Genomic DNA, 7,780 nt, shown 5'->3' on the forward strand with positions numbered 1-7,780 from the left:
AAACCTCCAGGGATGGAGAATCCACCACCTCCCTGGGCAGTCCATTCCAATGGCTGATTACTCTCTCTGTAAAAAATTTCTTCCTAATATCCAACCTAAACCTCCCCTGGCAGAGCTTAAGACCATGCCCTCTTGTCCTACTGCTGGTTGCCTGGGAGAAGAGACCGATGCCCACCTGGCTACAACCTCCTTTCAGGGAGTTGTAGAGAGTGATGAGGTCTCCCCAGAGCCTCCCACCTGTGAATTGTTTCAGCATGAATCTTCAGCAGGATTTCATCTACTTGATCTGCTTAAATTTTAATGATTTGTGGCATAACTGTCCATTCATATACGGAATTTTCTAACAGATCTTTTATTCTGTCAGAATAAATTCTATCAAAATATTCTACGAAATTCTATCAAAACTAAAAGTTTTTTGAAGAATAGAATGGAAAGCTAAAGTCTCATGAGGAGTGGCTGAGGGAGCTGGAGCCGTTTAGCCTGGAGAAAAGAAGTTTCAGGCTTATAACTCTCTACAGCTACCTGAAAGAAGTTATAACAAGGTGGGGTGAGGCCTCTTCTCCCAGGTAGTACATGACACGATGAGAGGAAGCAGTCTCAAGTTATGCCAGGGGAGATTTAGATTGGATATTAGGAAAAAATTCTTCACTGAAAGGCTGGTCAGGCATTGGAATAAGCTGCCCAGGGAAGTGGTGAAGTCACTGTCCTTGGAAGCATACAAAGAACCTGTGGATGCAGCACCTGGGGACATGGTTTAGTTGTGAACACAGTGATGCTGGATTAGCAGTTGAAAGCAATGATCTTAGAGGTCTTTTCCAACCTTAACGATTCTACAATTATATGAATTTTTCTGATTTTACTTAAAAATCTCATGTTGTCTTCCTCTGACCCTGTCAAAAAAAAAAAAAAAAGTTAGGAAAGTTTAAGATTTTTCATGTGCAGAACAGAAACCTCTACAGAGGCACAGGTCTAATGACAAAGTAGCAAATGGTCTCTGAGTTACAGCATGCATGTGAAACCAGGGCAGTGGGATGGGACAGATGCAAATCTGGAGCTCTCATGTAAGAAGTAAGTATCCTAAGGTACTGACCAGTGCGGTTTCTGTGTTTTCAAGAACGCGGGTTACAGCCTGCTCTTTCATGCTCTTCCAGCTCACCCTTTCCTTGCTTTCAGCAGGAGTTGGGGCTACTTCAAACAAAACACAGATTTGCCATCTTAACTTTTGGTAAGTGCTTAGCTTTCGTATATTTCTTTTGCCCTCTCTAAGCAATGCTTATTCTGATCCTTTCCCGCATTACAAAGGATTATTCTAGACTGGATTCAGAACCTGGAAATAACAAACTTGCAAAGCTGACAGGGTGTTTTTGGTTGGGAGTTGTGTTGCCCTCGATATGGGCGGACAATGGGATCAGACAGCCTAAAAAAATAAATCCTCATAACTTTGCTCCCTGCTGTTACTTTACTGAATAAAACTCACCAAACATTTGTTGAAATAAAGTCAAGGGATTTTTTTTTCCATATTGTTTCATCAAATGCAGTTGTTAAATGCAGCTGGTTTTCTTTTATCAGAAAGTATGAAATCTGGTGTAACCATTCAGGATCTAACCCCATGGCCTTTCTATCTAATACCATCAGGTCTGACAGTGACTAGTAACAGATATTTTATATGACAGTCTAATAATTAAAGTCCACAGAATAGATATTTTATTTGCTCACGGGGCAAGTACTTTCCTAATTCCTTGGACTGGTATTTGATTAATGCCTGAAGTATAAAGATAACATCCTCTTTTAGGTTTTTAGTTTACTTGTTTATAATATGCTTGAGCATTCAGTTGTTTTGCCCTATCAAAGATACACACAGTGTCTTAATCTATGTATCATTCTCTTTGCTCGTGAGAGTTTTCTCATTAGCTTGAAAAAAAAAAAACAACACAAAAGAGTATGGCAATACCTTAGCTGCCAGAATCTTATCCAAAGGCAGGACATATGCAGCTGGCACAGACCTTTCATGTTGGGAAGCTGGGAGCTATAAAACATGACACCCTGCTGCATATATCAAATAGGTATTTCAGATTACCCAAATCCCAAATCTTCATTCGTGAAGCCTAGCCATGATTTCAGATTAGTTGTTCATAGGTCACTTTTCTCTGAAAATGCAGATCCTACCTTTTTTTCTCCCATTTTCCTCCCTTTCTGGATAGCATGCATCCAAGGAGATGCCCTGAGAAAGCCCTGTGCTGCATGGAGGGTCAGGCTCACAACAACCTGTGTGCTTATGCAGACGCTCTGAAAGGAGTGGTAATCCTCTCCCATACACAGACCTTGATCTGTGTCATCCTCTTTGGAAAATTATATTTTCATCTAATTTCACCAGATGTTAAGTCTTTCCATTTTAGTCAGACCATCCATTATGTTACCTCACCAATTCAAGCCCCAAACAAAACTCAGTTAATTCTTGCCCACTTACATCCTGCTGTAGAGGTCTTGGGGTCCCAACTCTGACAGCCTTACTGACATAGAGAATCTTTGCACCGCTCAAGTAGTCCTCTCTCCTGACAGCAAACAAATCGATGCATAGGAAATATAACAATGAACAATCTAGTTAAATCTGTCCATAGGCACATGCAAAAAACAAAAGGATATATTAGTTTTTATCTTTGCAGGAAAATGAGGAAGTCATAAAAGCTGCAGTTGTGCAATCATGAGCGATATAGTGTATACAGTGAAAACATATATTGAAATGTTACCAATGTACTCTGAAATGTCCAAATATTTTTTTTTTCATTAAAAACTTAACAGCTCCATTGGAAACAATGACAATTGCATGCTAATTTTACAAATATTTCATGTCATCACTGCAAGACAGTTTTTACATAGTTTTTATTGAAGCAGCAGAGCAGAAATATAATTTTAAACTTCATAGCCATTCATCTCCATTATATTGTTAATATGCTGTGCCATTGCCACATCTCCAGTCAACCGAAACATATCCTGAATAGTTATAAGAGGATCAGCACCTTCCAAAATAATTGTTTGATCAGGTATGAAGTGTCTCTTTCATACGAAGTCTTTACATTAATGACTGGGTTTAATTAGACTGGTTAGAAGTCAGAAAGAAGAAATTCGTTCTCAGCATAATAAACAGTTAATTACTAACTGTACAGAAAAGGTTATGGATAAAGAGGACTTTTCTATTAAGGCACAAAGCAGAACAACTTCCATTCCCCTCACACTTCCAGCATTTGTTACAAACAATTGCAAGACTCTTTCAAGGCTTATTGGTCTCTCTTTCACTACACTACTCTGAGATAAAGAAGCAGCTTTGATGCCAACAGTGCCATTTCCATTTACACAGAGGTTGTAGAGGTATTTTAAGGAACATTCTCAACACAGTAATGATAGACCCTTACAATCTCTATTTTTCTGGATTTTTTTTTTCTGAATCTGAAACCAAATAACAGACACTTCAAAAACTCCTGTAGGAATGATATTTGCAAGCATTGTTTGGGAAGTTATTTTCATTCCAAAATACTGAGATTCGGGGCTAAAGAATGTCAAAGTAATCATAATTACAACAGTGAGTGACATTGGAATATGATTTTAAAATAAAGGTAGCAGCTACTTAATAAATCTTTGATTATTTGTTTTTTTTCTTCTTAAGTCAAAGTAGTTTCTAGTCACACTGCAACCCCTCACTATTTATTTGTACCACTTTATACACAGTGATGCTTCTTAGTACTTCCATGACACAATGAAATCATGTAGTAAAATAAAAATAAATGAATAGAATTTTAAGTGATTTTACAAAATTAGAAAAAGTAATTTTTAGATTTTCAAAAATAAGACATAATTTAAAATATTACTTTGAAGTGGTAATGTTCTTTTTATGAAAACTGCTTTTGTTAAAAATTCACAGCTGCTCTATTCATATGTCTAATTTGGTGAAGGAAAACAGACCACAAATTTACTTTCACCTCTCTTGTTCTTCAGTCCTAGCGTTGAAAACCATAGTTCATGGTTTTCAACCATGACAAAGGTTTTAGGAATATGATAAACAGGTAGATGGATAGATAAGAAGCATTTAGAGTTTTGTGCAGAATCCACTGTGCAAGTAGATAAATGTTTGCTAGCTAGGTACATACCAGATATTATCATCAAAGTAGGTAGAAAGCATTCTGCTATGTCAAAATTCAGACAGGTATGTGCTCACTTTACATACTTCAAACCAGATCAAATTGCGTGTCTGGAAAGTCTCAATGCAGTAGGTTGTAACTCAAATGATCCCCCAAAACTCCATGCAATTATGGAACCATAGAACTACAGAATGGTTTAGTTTGAAAGAGACCTTAAAGACCATCTCGTTCCACCCCTCTGCCATGGAGAGGGGCATCTTCCTCTAGATCAGACTGCTAAGAGCTCCATCCAACCTGGCTTTGAACACTTCCAGGGATGGGGCAGCCACAGCTTCTCTGAACAGCCTGTACCAGGGCCTTACCACCCTCACAGGGAAGAATTTCAGTGGTAAAACAAACTTCAAGTATTGCACACCTGCAGTATTCCTCAGTAATCCAGGAGTTTTTTACCACTGAGAGGGCCAGATGAAGAGGGTGAGCAGAAGAGTTCAGCCCTCTGTCTTCAGGTGGCTGTGCAATGATAAACAAAAATCCCATCTCTACCATAATTTCTGCACAGAACTTGCTTAATAAGAACCAGAACCACTTTCAGCCATGAAAGGAAACTGGCAGCATACAGAGCTGCTGATACTTCATCCCATCACAGGCCAAAAAGGTTCATCAGACATCTCTCAACTTCCAGGTAAAGCAAAAGCTGTTGTAAATTTCCCTTAGCTGATACTATGACATTGCATTTAGATTAAGTTTGCTGCTTGAAAAAAACTACAAATAGATTGTTTCATGCATATACATACACACACATATATATGTGTATATACACGTATGCATATTCACAGATAGAGATCGTACACCTGAAAGACTTCTTTTTCTCTCTACATAACTGTAAGTGGGAATTTAGTTTAATATTTATTTTTTCATATCTCTTTGTTAAATTTAGTGTCATTTTCTTTAAATAATGAAGTCTGTAAAGAGTTATGTTGTCCAACATGTTTTAATCCAAAGTTTACCAAGTAGAATTTGCCTCAATATAATCCACTATTAAAGCTAAAATTCAAGTTAGACATTTCTCACAGGATATTGAAATCTTGGGCATCTCTTACAGGATCATTCACCTTTGACCCAAGACCTTCTTTCTTAGGACAGCTGCTGCTGTGACTTTGCAATCCATCTGAAGCCATGGTAAATCACATTGATGCAGCATGTCCTGAGAGCAACATATACTGTGAAAAGGGCAGTTTCTTCCAGCCAAATTTCAAGCCAGAAACAGACTTTTCCTCACAAAATGCAAACATTTTGTGGGGTTTTAGTGAGCTTTAGAATATATCCGGTGTATATGTAGCCCTAAAAGAGCTGTTCTTTCTCTCTGAGGCTCTCTCATGAATTTTAAGACTTTTGCACTCAGAGCCCAAACAGTGCTTCCATCCAGGGTTTTAAGGCGTGGTCTTGGTGTGCAAATCTTTTGCTGACCACCACTGCAGCATGAATGTTGTGATTCTATTGCAGAAGGGAGACACATCCAAGGATTCTGTTTGAAGAAGTAACAGCTACAGTGGAAGCCAGGGCAGACACCTCAACTTTTCAGAAGTGTGCCATGGGGAAACCCTCATGTTTAAAGGACAGTTGAACAAGACCATGGAACACCCTTATTCCTTTGTTAGTAATAGAAGATGGTGGATCATATTGAGTACCCAAACACTTTCTGTCTCTGCTGTCTCGTGATTAATGACTTGATGAATGTCATTCATTGTCCCCTCACTGCCCAGGTCCCCAGCCAGCCCAATTCCACTCATCTGAGCTTCAAAGGGTTACTTGTCTGCTCCAGGGTACCTTTATTTATTTGTGACAGTTGCATGGTCATACCAACCAGTCTGCTTTCCACACACTCTTCTTCTCCCCTGTGGCTCTATTCACCTCTTACCCTAAGTGTTGTTCTTCATTAAAATATAGACATTATAATTTGCTAGCAGATGTCAACTACAGACCACACCATCTACCAAAGAATCATGAGCAAGAAGAATGGGAAGAGACATCAATAGCAAGACAAATAAAAACAGACAAATAGGTACATGTCAGAAAAATTACTGAGTATGTCAAACTGTCATGGTTGGAGAGCCCCAAAAATCCAATTCCCTAGTCCAAACCCCCTCCTACATCTCAACCACTGGATCTCTCAAACCATGACACAAACATCCCTTTCTTCAAGAAGGATGCTGTTTGATTCATGAAGGTTATGTTTGCAGTCCAGATCCCATTCCGATTAACAATGAATTCCAATTCACCAAAGCAAAAGTTGATTTAATTTTTGAAGATGGCTATTTTGTTTATGCTTCAGCAGAAGTTCAGGAAATCTTTGTTCTAGATAACTGTTCTCAAGAATATTTTTACAGAGTGAAAAATTATTTTTTTTTGAAACTGCTTGCAATGTTTGCAGAAGTCAACAGCTTTCTCCTCAAATGCCTCTAATCTGAAAAATTACTCTAAAAGTAATATTATAATATCCCTTCCTCTTCTTGTCTACTTGGTTTCTGATATCAGTACAGTTAATGATTAAAATAAAAAGTACTGAATCTCTCACATCTTCAGAAATGAGTCTACTGCAGCCAATTAAAATGTGTCTTTCTGAAGTATGATCAGTAAAAGAAAAATACACTTTGCAACTCAAAGAGAAACTGTAAGTTCTATTTATTTTTTCAGATTAGTGTTTTCTTTAACCTGGGCACAAATTATTTAGCTATTGCTTCTTCTCCAGAAAGTTTTGCTTATAAGAGTATTAAAAAAAAAAAATCACCAATGAAGACACAGAACTAGTCTCTAAAAAAACCATTCACTTTCAGAGTATCTGTTGCTTCCTGCGTATTTATTGCCTTCTGTAGAAATGGGCATAATTTTTCCAAGGAAAACAAACCTAAAAAGTTCATCAATAGATGTAATTGGTTTAGTTCCCTTTTCTACATTAGATTTCAGTTTTCTTAAATGGAAGAAAACCAATTCACATCATATCAAGGGCACAGTGTTTGGTGCATATGAATCCTCAGTGACACAAAGCAAATAAAAACAAATGGGACAGCTGGATGTTTCTCTTTTGTTTTATTACTCATTTTTCAACAACGTTTTCACATCAAAATGGAGACTCAAATGTTCCTGAATAATAGTGGAACAATAGGAACCAGAAAAATCATCCCATTCTATTTAATGTACTGCTCAATGCTAATTACGGACAACTATACTCTACTTCTTTCTTTCAAATTCAATGGACAGTTGTTGTCCTAAAAGTTACTGATTGTATAAAGATCATGTTGTGGCCAGGTATAGATTATTTCAGTTTGGATATACAGTAACTTGAACCGTTTCAGATGCCATTAACCTGCCCATTCTTATTACAGAAAGCAAGAAAATTTATAAAAATCAATCCAAAACTTATGCAGCCACAGGCAATGTAGCTACATAGTTTGAAGTGCAACTTAAAGTATATTCAGGTGTTTTGAAAGGCTCAGAGGCCTGAATCAATGCCATAAATCAGAAGAATACATTCTGATACAGAAAAGAGATTTCTGCTTCAGTTCAAGTAACACTCAGACATTTAAAATGTATGCCATTATTCTTGAAATGACAAACAGGAGATGGAGTTTGCTTGTCATTACAGGACT

This window comes from Manacus vitellinus, unplaced genomic scaffold (genome assembly GCF_001715985.3).
Source record: "Manacus vitellinus isolate BGI_N305 unplaced genomic scaffold, ASM171598v3 scaffold_7_pilon, whole genome shotgun sequence".
NCBI classification, from domain to species: domain Eukaryota; kingdom Metazoa; phylum Chordata; class Aves; order Passeriformes; family Pipridae; genus Manacus; species Manacus vitellinus.